The 15,863-nt window shown below is 41.0% G+C and overlaps 1 pseudogene; it reads right to left on the bottom strand.

Moving 5' to 3' along the window:
* The window catches only part of LOC124594029, a 352,828-nt pseudogene that overhangs the window by 100,738 nt on the left and 236,227 nt on the right, over window positions 1-15,863 (bottom strand).

Below are 15,863 nucleotides of genomic sequence, written 5' to 3' on the forward strand. Positions count from 1 at the left end.
CTGGATGGGATCATTTGTGACCATGAGAATAAGAACTCTTCAGAAAATTACCACATAAAGTTAAATATAGGAAACACAAAACAGGTAAAGACATAAGACAAGCAAGACAGTATACATTTCTTCAAGCTGTAGGTCTAAGCATTTTTTCCTCCTTTATCTTTGCTAAAGCTTCACATGGTGTGATTTCCTTTCTGCAAAAGAATCTGTTACCTCATCAAAGTTCATCAAACATTTTGCTACATGGAAAATCAAAAAGACGTTTTGTCTAATACTGAAAAAGCTGTTAATATGCATATTAACCAAGACTGATGTGATTTATCATATTGATTATGTCTATTTTGAGACTGTCTGCTAGATAAAATGAAACAGGCCTAGATAAAATGAATAGGCCTGTCTCATATTGCAGCAACTGTAACATACACCACATAAGCGAGACAGTTTTGGCGCAAGTGGTCATTTTTATCTATCTCATTTACATCAATAACATGGCAGAATATAATTCACTAAGTACTAATATCAAATGCCTATTATGCCAACTACAAGCAAAATGTTTTATGTTAGAAAATAGTTTTACATTTCATTCAAATGCTCCAGTTTCTCAAGCATGAGATCAAAAAGTAGTAGCAGTATGAAATTTTAATATAAATTGGGAATTGTCATGTTCTTCCATATAATTTGTGTTATGTCCCTGTTTTTTTCTCCTTCCTTGTTCTAACAAACAATCTTGTCATCACCAATTCATTAACTATTCCTGCCATTGTTAAAACTTATGCTCTGATTCACTTCACAGTCCTGCCAGAATCACTGGTTTAGTTATCCCACATTTAGTCTCTGGTTAAGCATTACTACATGTTCATACAATGTGTTTCCACACTACTCTGGGAAAAGAATTAAGTGGCTGCTAACCAGGGACTGTACACTCGCCCTTAGGAGTGTAGCAATCTAGCAAAAGTTTTCTGTCAAAATTTCATTTTCTTGGATACCTCAAGAAGATAATATGTAATCATTCTTACCTATTATTCCTGTTAGTCACTTATTTCCGCTCTCGTAGTCTGAATCTATGGATTTCATTAATAATTATAACTACACTTATCAATCACACACCCAGTCAACCACATAAACAAACAGCAACTGGTTTTCACCCACACATGTTTATTTGGCTCAGCTCGTGTAGCCCCATCGCCTTTTGTTTGTGGGAAAGTTTTTTTTATTTCTAGATGCAGCATGGATTCCCATGGCAGAGATATCACATACACTGTGCATGCATTCAAACATCAACTTATGTTTTGTTCAGATATCAACTTAAAATATGTTCAAAAGCCAACAGGGATGCATTTCAAAATCATACGAACAATCATTATGCCAACATGTGCTGGATTCTAGGTGCTTTGTGAAACAACTTCCCCCTGAAGAATGTGTATTTGGCACCCCCTGAATTTGCCACCCAGGGACAGATACCCCAGTTTGCTCCCCCCCCTCCCCCCCCCCCCACCACACCCACCTGTCATCATGACCCGCTGTATCACAACAACATATGTCGGCAACTGTTTATTTATGAGTAAATATTTGTATAACTTTATATACCTGATTTCCAATTTGTATTTATAGTATCATAATTGACAAAAGATTATGTTTGATTTTATTCCATCTTTCGTTGTATTTCTGCATTCCAGGAAGGAGAAACTGGTAATAGCCACCAAGAGACGCCAATCACAAAATGAATAAAAAAATTGTTTTCCAACTAGGTGAAACTACTTCCTTCATTACCATGCTACTTGCGTGAATTACTTCCTGTATCATTGACAGCAGCTTGTCAAAATAAGTGACATGCCCATGTCCATTCTTATAAAGTTCTGAAATTCCTGTGTATCTTTGGCCCTCAATTCCTTCATTAACAGAGAATATATGCCACTGCCTTTGCCCCTCCTTCTCAGCCAGGTTCGAAACCAACAACTTCTGGCTTTTTATCACTGTTATCCTGCCCTAAGCATTACAGGGACTTCCTGGGTAATAGCTTATAATAATAATAATAATAATATTACTTTGTGTGGACACCAGCATTAGTAACTGATCAGAGGGCACATGTGACTGAGTGGAATATCAGGTTAGACTCCAGAAGTCAGTTTAGAACCATGTACTGTGTAACCATGCTGTATGTTTACAAACAACTTATGGGAATTCAGCCAGGTAGTATTAACAGCTGAAATATCGGCGATTGCTGTTAATACTACCTGCCTGAATTCAAGTTGTTTGAAAATTGTATACACCAGGAGAAATTCAGGTCTCACACACTGTATGTTGTGTTATGAGCATAAAGCAATATCGTCACACCAATGTGTTATCTCTGTTAAGGGTATGATCCTTACACCTAATAGGGAAAGCTACCATATGGGTGTCCCATGACAACTGTATAACATGACAGGAAGATATTTTGTTCCATATTGCAGTAATGTGCAGTACCAATGCCAGCCATCTTGAATCAGTTATGCCACATCACCAGCCCCTCAAGACCAAACTCCAAGTATTGATGTGAGTGATGTGTTTATTGAGTGTTATCTGTGTAACAACTATCAACCAGTGCTCAAATATGAACTAAATACTACTACAGCTGTCGCTTCTCAAAACAAAGCATGCTATGACATGCGACAACAATGACTGCCACCAAACAATCTACTGTTGGACTTCGTACAAGATTCTGCAGCCAGTCTATCAGTTCATGATTCAGCAGGTCAGGTTGCACTAAATAGGAACAATAATGTGAATTGTACTTCAGTTGCAATGTGAACAATATGACCACCATGTATGGCAGAGTACAACAGGCGACACATTACATGGATGCAAGTACCAGATTTGCACCCAGGCCCTGATTGTTCCATGATACTTTGTCACTTATTCATTCTGCATGACAGCATCAGTACAGCCACAACCAGCTTATACCTCAGTTTAGAGTCATGGCATGCAACCCAAGCTGCTGCTGTCCCAACCAAAACAATAGGCACTTTGGGTAACAACAGTAGAACATGCGTTTGCTTCATTAGGAATTTTGGATGATAACTCTCAATTTGTGGCATTAATTTTGCCAGTTAACAGAGTATGCTGACATTATCAATGTTGCCATCCTTGAACTGCCAGCATGAAATGAATTTGAAGTGACAAAATCTGACTTGCTCCATTGTTTGTCACTCGCCCATGAACAACAACTGAAGCAGGCCATCTTTGGTGAATAACTTGTGGACAAGACTTCATTTCAACTGTGGCATTGACTACAGACACTACTCAACATGAACCTCACGCCAACTGTGGCATTATGGAACCTATGGTTTGTCACGCTCCCACTGGAGCTACAACTTCCAATGATCACTCATGATGCAGATCCACTAGAGAAGAAGCTTTCCCTGGTAGACAGAATCTTCACTGTACTACAGTACTAAACATCAACGTTGTGGAAAATAACATGCAGTGCAGTGCTAGATCTCAGTTGAATGCCACCGACACTGAACTGCTCTGACATATGTTGAGAGGGCACAATGGTGATGTCAACACCCTTACCCAGGATACCGAACAGCACGATAAGCACTCCACTGCTCTCTGAGATCGCAATGATGCAGCAACTGCCACACCAAATTGTTGGTGTCATGCCCAGTTTGGTGACTTCGCACGGAACTGCAAGCCTGCTTGCAGTTACTGCAGACACTCCAGAGTAGGAACACCAACCTGCACTGACACATCAAGCTCTCAATGCCCACAACACACAGGACAAACATACTGAACAACACTTCACCCCCAGGGAGAAGGGTCTGTATGTTCAATCAAAGCATGTGTCAATAATTCCTTATTGATAAGGGGTCAGACATCAGTATGGTACCAAAGGAAACAAATGCAACACTATCTGGTGCAACATCTCTACAACTCCACACCGCAAATAACTTACATATGACTATACATGACATCACTAAATGTACCATGGAATTATGCATGGATCAACAGTTTCCATGGACTTTCTTCACTAGAGATGTGAGTGAATAAGTTTCCTATAGAACTTTCACCAGATTTTAAGAAAAGCAGGGCTACTTCATAAGGAGAAATGATCATTGTAATGAAGAAGAGAAATCAGAGTTTCCATGAAAAGATTTGAATGTTCATTTTTTTATGCTTTGTTCATGAGTGGAATGGTAGAGGAATAGCTTGAAGGTGGTTCAATGAACCCTCTGCCAGACGTTTACTTATGAATTGCAGAGTAGTCATGTATATGTTTGTTTATTAATCTTCAACAAATCTTTGTCTTATACAATAACGTCCACACACTTTTTAAGCTGCCTTTCAAGCATAGAAGAAATCTCAAATTTCCCATGTACTATTCAAAATGTTATCGCCAGACACCAGAATATACAGGACTAAAAATTTATAATAAACTATAAAGTACCAAAAACACTGATATAGGTTCTGTGAATACTATTAGCAGAAAAGTGCTATGATTCATGGAGGACAATTTTACAATTTGAGATACAGAATAGTACATTTATCTGTATACTATTTAACTATAAATGATTCTGCAGCAGGGGGCTTAAAATGATGTAAAACATTCCATTCTGCTTCTCTTTTGCTAAATAGTAACAGTTCATTGTAAATTTGACAGGTTTCCTATATAAAAAAGAAAAAAAGTTTTAAGTCTAAACAATTCTGCAATAAACAACAATACAGAAATTCCAGGATGAAATAATACATAAAATAAAGGGAAGGCAACCACTCACTTCTACATCTACATATATACTCCGCTTGCCAACAAGTGGTGTGTGGTGGAGGGCACAATTCGCGCCAAAGTCATATTTCCCCTGTTCTGTTCCACTAACGGATCGCACAAGGGAAAAACTACTGTCTGAATGCCTCAGTTCGAGCTCTTATTTCCCTTATCTTTGAATGGTAATCATTGCTCGATTTAAAAGTTGGTGGTAATAATATATATTCTACATCCTCGGTGAAGATTAGATTTTGGAATTTAGTGAGCACCCCCTTCTGTTTAGTGCGCCATCTATCTGCAAGTGTGTCCCACTTCAAACTTTTTATGAGATTTGTAACGCTCTCACGATGGCTAAATGTACCAGTCACAAATCTTGCCACTCTTCTTTGGACCTTCTCAGTCTCTTGAATCAGACGCAACTGGTAGGAGTCCCATACAAACGAACAATATTCCAAGACTGGATGAAGTAACATATTGTAAGCTATTTCCTCTGTAGAAGGACTGCATCGCTTCAGGTTTCTACCAATAAACCGCAATCTAGAGTTCGCCTTACCCATTACTTGTGTAATCTGATCACTCCATTTGAGATCATTTCGAATAGTCACACCCAGATACTTGACTGATGTTACCGATTCCAAAGACTGATCATTTATTTTGTACTCGTACTCATACATTAATGGGGATTCCTGCCTTGTTATATGCAGCAGGTTACACTTACTAATATTGAGAGATAACTGCCAGTCATTACACCACGCATTTATTTTCTGCAAATCCTCACTGATATGTTCACAACTTTGTAAACTATAGCATCATCGGCAAACAGTCTAAGGCCACTGTCAGTTCCATCAACCAGATCGTTTATGTAAATCGTAAAAAGCAGAGGACCTATTACACTGCCCTGGGGCACACCTGCAGTTACGCTTGTTTCTGTTGAAGATACCCCGTTCATGATGACATACTGCTCCCTGTATGTTACAAAACTCTCTATCTAACCACATATGTCATCGGATAGACCATAAGTGCGCACTTTTTGTAGCAAGTGACAGTGCGGAACTGAGTCAAACGCCTTTCGAAAGTCGAGAAATATGGCATCAACCTGGAAGCCGGTACCTAGAGCCTGTTGTATATCACGCACAAAGAGGGCCAGCTGTGTCTCGCATGACTGCTGTTTCCTAAAACCGTGCTAGTTTCTGCAGATGAGCTTCTCATCGGAGTCTAGAACACAAAATATGTTCCATGATTCTACAACAAATCGATGTCAGTGAAATTGGCTGGTAATTATGTGCATCCGATTTTCTACCCTTTTTATAGATTGCTATGACCTGGGCCTTCTTCCAGTCCCAGGGAACTATCTGCCATTCCAATGATCTCTGATAGATGATGGATAAGAATGGTGCTATATTTGCAGCATAGTCAACATAAAATCTTACGGGGATACCGTCTGGACCAGATGCCTTCCTGGCGTCTAAGGATAACTGTTTTACAATCCCAGATACACTAAACATTATGTCAGTCATCCTTTCATTTGTTCGATAATTGAAAGGGGGAATGGTGCTGCAGTTCTCTATTGTAAACGAGTTTTTGAAAGCTAAGTTTAGAATTTCGGCCTTCCATTTATCATCATCAGTTACATTACCCGTACTGTCAGCAATAGAAGGTATTGAATTATTTGTAGCGTTCAGAGATTATTATTAAGGGCAGCTGCCTGAGTACAGGGAAGAGGGGATGACATAGGGAAGGCTGCACAAGACAAGGAAGGAGTACCTTCACTTTGACAGCTGCCATCCATTCCACATCAAAAAGTACCTTCCTTACAGCCTCACCACCTGTGGAAAGCAGGAGCTGCTGAAATATATGAATAACATTAGGAGAGAGCCTTCATTGACAGACAGTATCCTATTCAATTCATCCATGACCAGATCTTCTGAGCCATCTTCTCCTCTGACACCATAAACCCGCTCAGAAGCCACTGACTAGCACTCCTCGGATCACTTTCTTCACCAAGGCTTTGACTACCTTTCATCATGCCCTGAGATGAGGGATATCCTACCCAAAATTCTGCCCATGTCACCCAAAGTGTTGCTCACTCAACCTATAGAATATCCTTGTCCAGCCCTACTCCAGTCCTGCTCCCAATCCTGCACCGTATGGGTCACGCCTTTGTGGTCGACCCAGATGCAAGACCTGTCCCATACAACCACCTATCATTTCCTACCACAGCCTAGTCATGATCATTTCCTTCCGTATAAAAGACAATGCCCTGTGTTAAAGCAGCCATATTATATATGACCTATGCTGCAATTACTGTGCAGCATTCTATATGGGCATGACAGGTAACTGAGTGTCTGCTTGCATGATGGGTACTGCCGAACTGCGGCAAGCTGCAAACTTGGCCATCAAATCGCCAGACATACTGCATGCACAACACAAATGTATTCAATAGCTGCTTCACTATGCAGGCCATTTGAATACTCCATTTCAGCACTAGTTCCACTAAACTAAGCAGGTGGGAATTGTTTCTCCTGCAAGTCCTGTGATCTCGCAATCCTCCTGGATTAAACCTCCACTAACCTGTTTCCCACTGGGTCACCTTACAATTTCACTCTCTCTTCAGTCTCCACCACTCCGTTCCTGTCCAGATCATGTACTCCCCCCCCCCCCCCCCCCTCTTCCTTTCCTCCTCTCCCCGCCCCCTTTCCACCCCTCTCCCATTCTCTCATCCCAGTCTCCCCCTTCATCTCCATTCCTCCACTTCCTTCCCTTACCCCTACCCTCTTCCTAACCCATATGCTCTATCCCCAGTACCTGCCTCTCACCGTCCCACTACCCACTCCCCCTTCCATGCCTCTACATCCTTCTCTACACCTTCACAACTCCCTCTAACCAGCCTACTGCTCTCAATAACTGATAATCAACAGTCACAGTCTTGCTGCAGCCATGGATGCGAGCATTTGGGTTGTGGGGTGGTGTGTGTGTGTGTGTGTGTGTGTGTGTGTGAGTGCGCGTGCGCGCGCACTTGTGCTTGTTTTACTTTTCACAAAATTGAGGGGAGTAAATGTTATCCATTTAATGAGATGCTGACGAACCTTAAGATCTGGACCTGTTATTCTGTCACAGATGCATTACATTGCCCATCAAGTCCTGGTAAGTAGCGTCCAGCATAGAACCCAGCACTGAGAAGACACAGGAAAAAGCTCATCTCATTGTACAGCACTAGCAATCACATAAGAACTTGTGAACCACACACTGACACGGAAAAAGTGGCCAGCATCGACTTTTACAACATGTGCAAGTTTTGCAGTCTTGTCACACTTTCACCTCAGTATCTCCCTTCACATTTCTTGATTTTATGAAAGTCACTAGCCCTGCCATTTACCACTATGGGAAAAACAATATTCATTTTGTTGCCTCAACTGGAAGACATGGTATGGTGCTACCCTCATTAATTTCTGGACTCCACTAAAAGTTTCACAAATAACAAATATAAATTAAACAATAGAAAATCCGTAATGGAATAACAGCAATATGGAAAGATAGGTTGCTGCTCATCACATAAAGGAGGCACTGAGTCACAGAGAGGAACAATGAAAAAGAATGCTAGAAATATTCAGCTTTTGGACTAAGTTGTTCATCAGACACAGAAAACTCACACATTCACACAAGCATAACTCACACACACACACACACAAGACGACTGTAGTCCTGGGAACTAAGGTCTGACTGTGACTGCATTTGGTATAAGCAGCAAGCCAGCTGTAGTGGGTAGTGGAGGTATGGAAGAGGTATGAGGTAGGAAAAGGGAGTGATGGCAGAGTGGGGGTGGGGGAAGATGCTAGTTCTGCCCTTGTGAGCATGTAGGGACAGGACAGGAAAGGCCTTTTAGTTGCAGCAACATTTCAGAAGGCTGTGATTTGCAAGGTTAAGGGGGGGGGGGCGGGGGGGGGGGGGGGGGGGGGGGAGAGGATGCTGTGCTGGGTGGAGGAGGAGGACCTTCCAGCCTGAAATGCTGGAAGTGGTGGTCATATGTGCAAGAGGTATGCTTGCTTGAGTGTATGAATGGAATGTGTTTCTCTTTTCCTGATGAAGGCTGTGGCTAAAAGGTATATATAAGCATCTTTTAATTGCACCTGTCTCCATCTTAACATGTCTTCTTTTGTGGTAAGTAGCAATCTATCTTTTCCTAGACTGTTGATATTCCTGTCTGGAGTTTCCATTGCTTGAAGGAATTAGTCTGAAAGATGAATATTTCTAACATTCTTTTCCACTGTGCCTGTCTGCAGCTCAACATCTCCTCTATGTCATGAGTAGCAGTCTATCTGTTCCATGTTGTTGTTACATACCATAATTTGGATGTCAAGTACAAACTCATCCAAATATATTATTCTATTATCACTTAAATTTGCAGATGCACTGAAAATACAATGTATGTCATTTGACCAAAAAAAAAAAAAAAAAGTCTTTTGATTCTGTTTACTTACCTATTTCACAGAACTGTCCCCAGTGTCTTGGGGAGCACTTGCAGTGATATTGTGCCAAATGTGGTTGGCAAATGCCATCATTCTGACAAGCACTAAAATTGCAAGGTGGTCCTGACCATTGTTTAATATGTTTCTTGTCTACAATTTCTAAGACTTCACCATTCACAATGACACGCTGCACTGCCCCATTCAATCCAGGTCCAAGGCCTAGATGTTCATATTCTCTCCTGTTAAGGGATGTCAGATATGGAGATTTATTTACATGCTTTGCAATTTTGAAATATGTAGTAATATGAAAACAAGAGAGGAAATTTCACAGTTCAATTCTGTAATCAGTAACTAGATTAGTTTTTCACAATCTTCCATTTCTGGATATCTATCACAAAAACATCCTCAGCTATTTCCATTATACACTCCAAACTCCTAGTTTCCACAGGATCTTATAATGGTATTACTCTTTAAGATTGTGCATATAGGGTGTACATCACTGTCATATTACTCTGCTCTTAAACCAAAATATTTGCTGTTGTTGCATTTACATATTTATGGATTGTCCAGGTCTTCAGTATCAAAATTATACAGGTGATGAAGCATCCTAAGCCATGTATTTTGAGATAAGGCTCATGTGTCATAAATGAATATGTCTTGAATGAGCACTCCATGTAAGACAAATGTTTGCAAACTGCTTATGTTTCATAATAAACAGCTGCCTGCCACATGAAGATTAGTCACTCTACTCTGAAAAACAATACACTGACATCTGTGACGTGTCCACAGGGCAGTTTATTACAGTGTACAGTACATAAGAGGTTGTTGATGATGGAGCATTAGTCATTACAGGAATCCACAGACATGCATTTAATTTATGGTATAGCAGGACATAATGCTCAGAAAGCTGAATGCAGGCACAGAGAAAAGTTATGCAACAGGCATCATCCTAAATGAAAGAGATTTATGCCTGTGCACAGAAACTAACAAACAACAAAACTGAATGAGTCAAGCTTCAGACAGATTCATGCAGCAGAATCTGAGGTGGAAGAAGATCCATCAATAAGCACCTGTCAACTGGCCCAATGAAATGCACACTTCAAAATATGTAATTATCCCAGTCATGCACAGAATGTGCGAACAGCTGGATCAAATGATGAGTGGCACAAAGTTGCATTTAATGAGGGGAGTGGATTTTAGACTGTTAGTCAGATTATATCAGTCAGCAACATAAAAAAAAACTTTCAGGCATTATTGTGTGCAGATGCATAAGCCATACTCCTCTGGCATTTGTTGGAGGAACACTGAACCGTGTGTGATATGTGCAGCCCATTCCCACATAGAATGCGTCACAGTGTAGGCAGGTCAGTTGGTAGATCACATGGGTGCTTTCACACGTGGCTCTGCCTTTGATCGTGTACACCTTCCGGGTTACAGGACTGGTGTAGGTGGTTGTGGGAGGGTGCGTGGGACAGGTTTTACACCGGGGGCGGTTACAAGGGTAGGAGCCAGAGGGTAGGGAAGGTGGCTTGGGGATTTCACAGGGATGAACTAAGAGGTTACGAAGGTTAGGTGGATGGCGGAAAGACACTCTTGGTGGAGTGGGGAGCATTTCATGAAGGATGGATCTCATTTCAGGACAGGATTTGAGGAAGTGGTATCCCTGCTGGAGAGCCACATTCAGAATCTGATCCAGTCCCGGAAAGTATCCTGTCACAAGTGGGGCACTTTTGTGGTTCTTCTGTGGGAGGTTCTGGGTTTGAGAGGATGAGGAAGTGGCTCTGGTTATTTGCTTCTGTACCAGGTCGGGAGGGTAGTTGCAGGATGCGAAAGCTGTTGTCAGGTTGTTGGTGTAATGCTTCAGGGATTCCGGACTGGAGCAGATTTGTTTGCCACGAAGACCTAGGATGTAGGGAAGGGACCGTTTGATGTGGAATGGGTGGCAGCTGTCGTAATGGAGGTACTGTTGCTTGTTGGTGGGTTTGATGTGGACGGACGTGTGAAGCTGGCCATTGGACAGGTGGAGGTCAACATCAAGGAAAGTGGCATGGGATTTGGAGTAGGACCAGGTGAATCTGATGGAACCAAAGGAGTTGAGGTTGGAGAGGAAATTCTGGAGTTCTTCTTCACTGTGAGTCCAGATCATGAAGATGTCATCAATAAATCTGTACCAAACTTTGGGTTGGCAGGCCTGGGTAACCAAGAAGGCTTCCTCTAAGCGACCCATGAATAGGTTGGCGTACGAAGGGGCCATCCTGGTACCCATGGCTGTTCCCTTTAATTGTTGGTATGTCTGGCCTTCAAAAGTGAAGAAGTTGTGGGTCAGGATGAAGCTGGCTAAGGTAATGAGGAAAGAGGTTTTAGGTAGGGTGGCAGGTGATCGGCGTGAAAGGAAGTGCTCCATCGCAGCGAGGCCCTGGACGTGCAGGATATTTGTGTATAAGGAAGTGGCATCAATGGTTACAAGGATGGTTTCTGGGGGTAACGGATTGGGTAAGGATTCCAGGCGTTCGAGAAAGTGGTTGGTGTCTTTGATGAAGGATGGGAGACTGCACGTAATGGGTTGAAGGTGTTGATCTACGTAGGCAGAGATACGTTCTGTGGGGGCTTGGTAACCAGCTACAATGGGGCGGCCGGGATGATTGGGTTTGTGAATTTTAGGAAGAAGGTAGAAGGTAGGGGTGCGGGGTGTCGGTGGGGTCAGGAGGTTGATGGAGTCAGGTGAAAGGTTTTGTAGGGGGCCTAAGGTTCTGAGGATTCCTTGTAGCTCTGCCTGGACATCAGGAATGGGATTACCTTGGCAAACTTTGTATGTGGTGTTGTCTGAAAGCTGACGCAGTCCCTCAGCCACATACTCCCGACGATCAAGTACCATGGTCGTGGAACCCTTGTCCGCCGGAAGAATGACGATGGACTGGTCAGCCTTCAGATCACGGATAGCCTGGGCTTCAGCAGTGGTGATGTCGGGAGTAGGATTAAGGTTTTTTAAGAAGGATTGAGAGGCAAGGCTGGAAGTCAGAAATTCCTGGAAGGTTTGGAGAGGGTGATTTTGAGGAAGAGGAGGTGGGTCCCGCTGTGACGGAGGAACTGTTCCAGGCAGGGTTCAATTTGGATAGTGTCTTGGGGAGTTGGATCATCAGGGGTAGGATTAGGATCATTTTTCTTCGTGGCAAAGCGATACTTCCAGCAGAGAGTACGAGTGTAGGACAGTAAATCTTTGACGAGGGCTGTTTGGTTGAATCTGGGAGTGGGGCTGAAGGTGAGGCCTTTGGATAGGGCAGAGGTTTCGGATTGGGAGAGAGGTTTGGAGGAAAGGTTAACTACTGAATTAGGGTGTTGTGGTGCCAGATTGTGTTGATTGGAATTTTGAGGTTTTGGAGGGAGTGGAGCTGGAAGTGGGAGACTGAGTAGATGGGAGAGACTGGGTTTGTGTGCAATGAGAGGTGGTTGAGGTTTTCTGGAAAGGTTGTGAAGGGTGAGTGAGTTGCCTTTCCGGAGGTGGGAAATATGTTGTGTGTATGTTTGTGTTTGTTTGTGTGTCTGTCGACCTGCCAGCACTTTCATTTGGTAAGTCACATCATATTTGTTTTCATATATATATACACACAGCTCTTTTGACATAGGGCCTTTTTGCTGTTAAAGTTAATCTTCTGTTAACCATGTGAAAGTCTTTTTTGTGCCTTGTATCATCATTGTGGTGCTGTCTTCCAGCTAGGGAATGCTCATGTACAAATTTTTTGCATTACCCAACACAATCTTCAAGATGTCTTCGTAAGTACAATTACCAGGCAACATCTCTTACCAACAACATCCTTTCGCCTTTTGTGACCGCAGGTAAACATAGTGAAAAATACTGTTTCCCAAAATGACATCTGACACCATTGTGACTGTTTCTCTACATAATTGGAAAGCTAAGTTTTCGATACAGGATACTGTAACTGTCGTCCCAGACAATCTGTCTGTATGTGTGTGACCCTGTGATTATGATTGTATACTGTGTACAATAAAAATTTTCATGTTGTAAAATGATGCATGGTGTTCCTTTTTCATTTTACAGTCATTTTTAAAACCACAAAATTTAAGGTGTCTGGTTTGGTGTGAAAGAGACCCAGATGTGATTATGCTGCCATGGTAAACAACAAATAAGTATATGGCCTGAACCAAGAAGAGCTGTATAAGATGCTGATTAATCCAAGAAATGAACTTCAAGAGGAATAGTAGATGGAGTAAAATAGAAATGTTAAAAAGAACTGTCCAAGTAAAATATATATTTGACAGGAAGAAAATGATTTTAATGTCCCAATGTAGCAGTCTAACAACTGTGAAAATGTTTTTAAATGTATGCTTAAGGAGTTTTGTTCTCTGTGAGTATGAAACTTGGACCACAGAGAAGATGGAGCTGAATTTGAGGTATTGCTACAGACATGCAATAAAGATCAAATTGTATAGACTGAATAAGCAGATAAAGTTAAGGAGGTAGCACAAAAAGACACATTCTGTTAAAATGTAATATATATTTAGAAGTATGTTGATTACAAAGGTGCAAACTATTCAGAGCTATGCCACCATGCAAAATGTGTAGCTGTAATAATCACAATAATCAAAATGAAAAATCTGGATCAAAACAGCAGGAAACTCCTACTGAAGATGCAATATGGTACACTCCTTCAAATACCTCATAGGAATCTTACTATTCTCAGTGGTGGACAGTTGTGCAAACATGTAAAGAGCCATGAAAGTTCAAAACGCATTCAGAACCACTAAAACAAAAAGCAATATCATGCATCACCATAATAACAAAAGTAATATCATGAAATGAAATGTGAAAATGCAACATTACAGGGCTGTTCCTTTTACAGGAAGCACTACATGCATTGGAGACCATAACTGCTGGAAAGCTCAAGATTTAGTTCAGTAAGTGAAGGTCCAGAAGATCCTTTTGCCACTGAAACCATGTCAAGCTGTAAGGTACCATCTTGCTCAAAACAACTAACTTTGACACTAAAGTTGTAAAACATGAGAAACAGGAGTGGAAAAATCTTTGAAAAATATATGGATTCACACAAGAAGATGAAATTTGGATGAAGGGGAGAACATCTGACCTCTACACACAAACATAATGTTTCACCAACATTGTACACAAGAATTACTTGAAATTTAATATATTTGCAGACTGGACAACAACAGACTCACTAAATGTCTACTCAACATTATTAATTTAAAGAAGGTCAAAGTCACCTGGTAAGAAGAAACTAGGGAAGATTTACGAGACATGAACATTACAAAACCTAAAAACAAAAAGAATGCTGGCAACAATTGGTTAGAAAAACAGACAAAAAACATAATAATAATACAATAATGTCAGACAGGATAAATTGAGGAAGTTCTTTGAAGAGTAAGAGATAGGGGAAGTTCAAGGAAAAACATAATAGTCAGACAAATGCAACTAATTAGAGATTTACTGAGGTGTGACAGAATGCCTAAAAGTATCATGTAAGGATGTACGAATGGGAAACTAAAAGAGCACAAATGCAGTGTGTAAGATGTTATGAAAGATGCAGGATGTGAGAGTTACGAAAATCCAAATATAGTTTGGCTTCTCATCTTGGATTTATCAAGTAAATGCAGCAAATTCTTCTGAATATAATGATGTTGATTCTTCTGTGAAAAGCTAGAGTTAAAAGCTAATACTTATTAACAGAAAATCTCATATAAAGATGTGAAACAAATACTAACAAAGAGATAGAGAGGCTGACCAGTACTTACCTCAGCTCAGTACAGCCGATAGATACACAAAACAGAACAGAAAATTTATGTTCCTAGCTTTCGGAACTTTGTTCCTTCATCAGGGAGGAGAGAGGGGAAAGAAAGGGAAGAAGGGAAAGTGGATTCAGTTACTCACAACAAAGATATCTTTGGCTTCCCTCTGACAACCATGCCTCCATCCTTGCTACCCTCCCTGTTTTCCTTTCCCTGTTGCTTCATAACTTGAGTTGTGAGTAACTGAATCCACTTTCCCTTCTTCCCTTTCTTTCCCCTCTCTCCTCCCTGATGAAGGAACAAAGTTCTGAAAGCTAGGAACGTAAATTTTCTGTTCTGTTTTGTGTATCTATCGGCTGTACTGAGCTGAGGTAAGTACTGGCCAGCCCCTCTATCTCTTTGTTAATACTTATTAACAGTAATTCCAAAGCTAAACTCTCTTAAGATCAGCAATGCCACTGTGGTTAGTTGAAACATTCATTGTCATTGGTTTATTTCTAGCAAAACATTTCACATACCCTATGAAACTTCAGCTAATTATTACTTACGGAACACCACCAATGTACAGGGGAAGCTCAAGATTTAGTTCAGTAAGTGAAGGCCCAGAAGATCCTTTTGCCACTGAACCCATGTCAAGCTGTAAGGTACCATCTTGCTCAAAACGACTAACTTTGACAGAGTGCCACTGCCCCACCATTATGGTGTCCTCAGAACTGTCAAAAAATATAAAATTATTTAACATTTTTAAATAAGGTCAATGTGGGAACATGAATATTATGTAATAATTTATATATCTAAACACTGTGGTGCACATACAGTCAACCAACAGACTTTATGCACAATATTGATCTTTCTATGATATATTCATTTTTTTAGCAAAAGAACTATAATTCTGGACT

Source organism: Schistocerca americana, chromosome 2 (assembly GCF_021461395.2).
Source record: "Schistocerca americana isolate TAMUIC-IGC-003095 chromosome 2, iqSchAmer2.1, whole genome shotgun sequence".
In the NCBI taxonomy this organism is placed as follows: domain Eukaryota; kingdom Metazoa; phylum Arthropoda; class Insecta; order Orthoptera; family Acrididae; genus Schistocerca; species Schistocerca americana.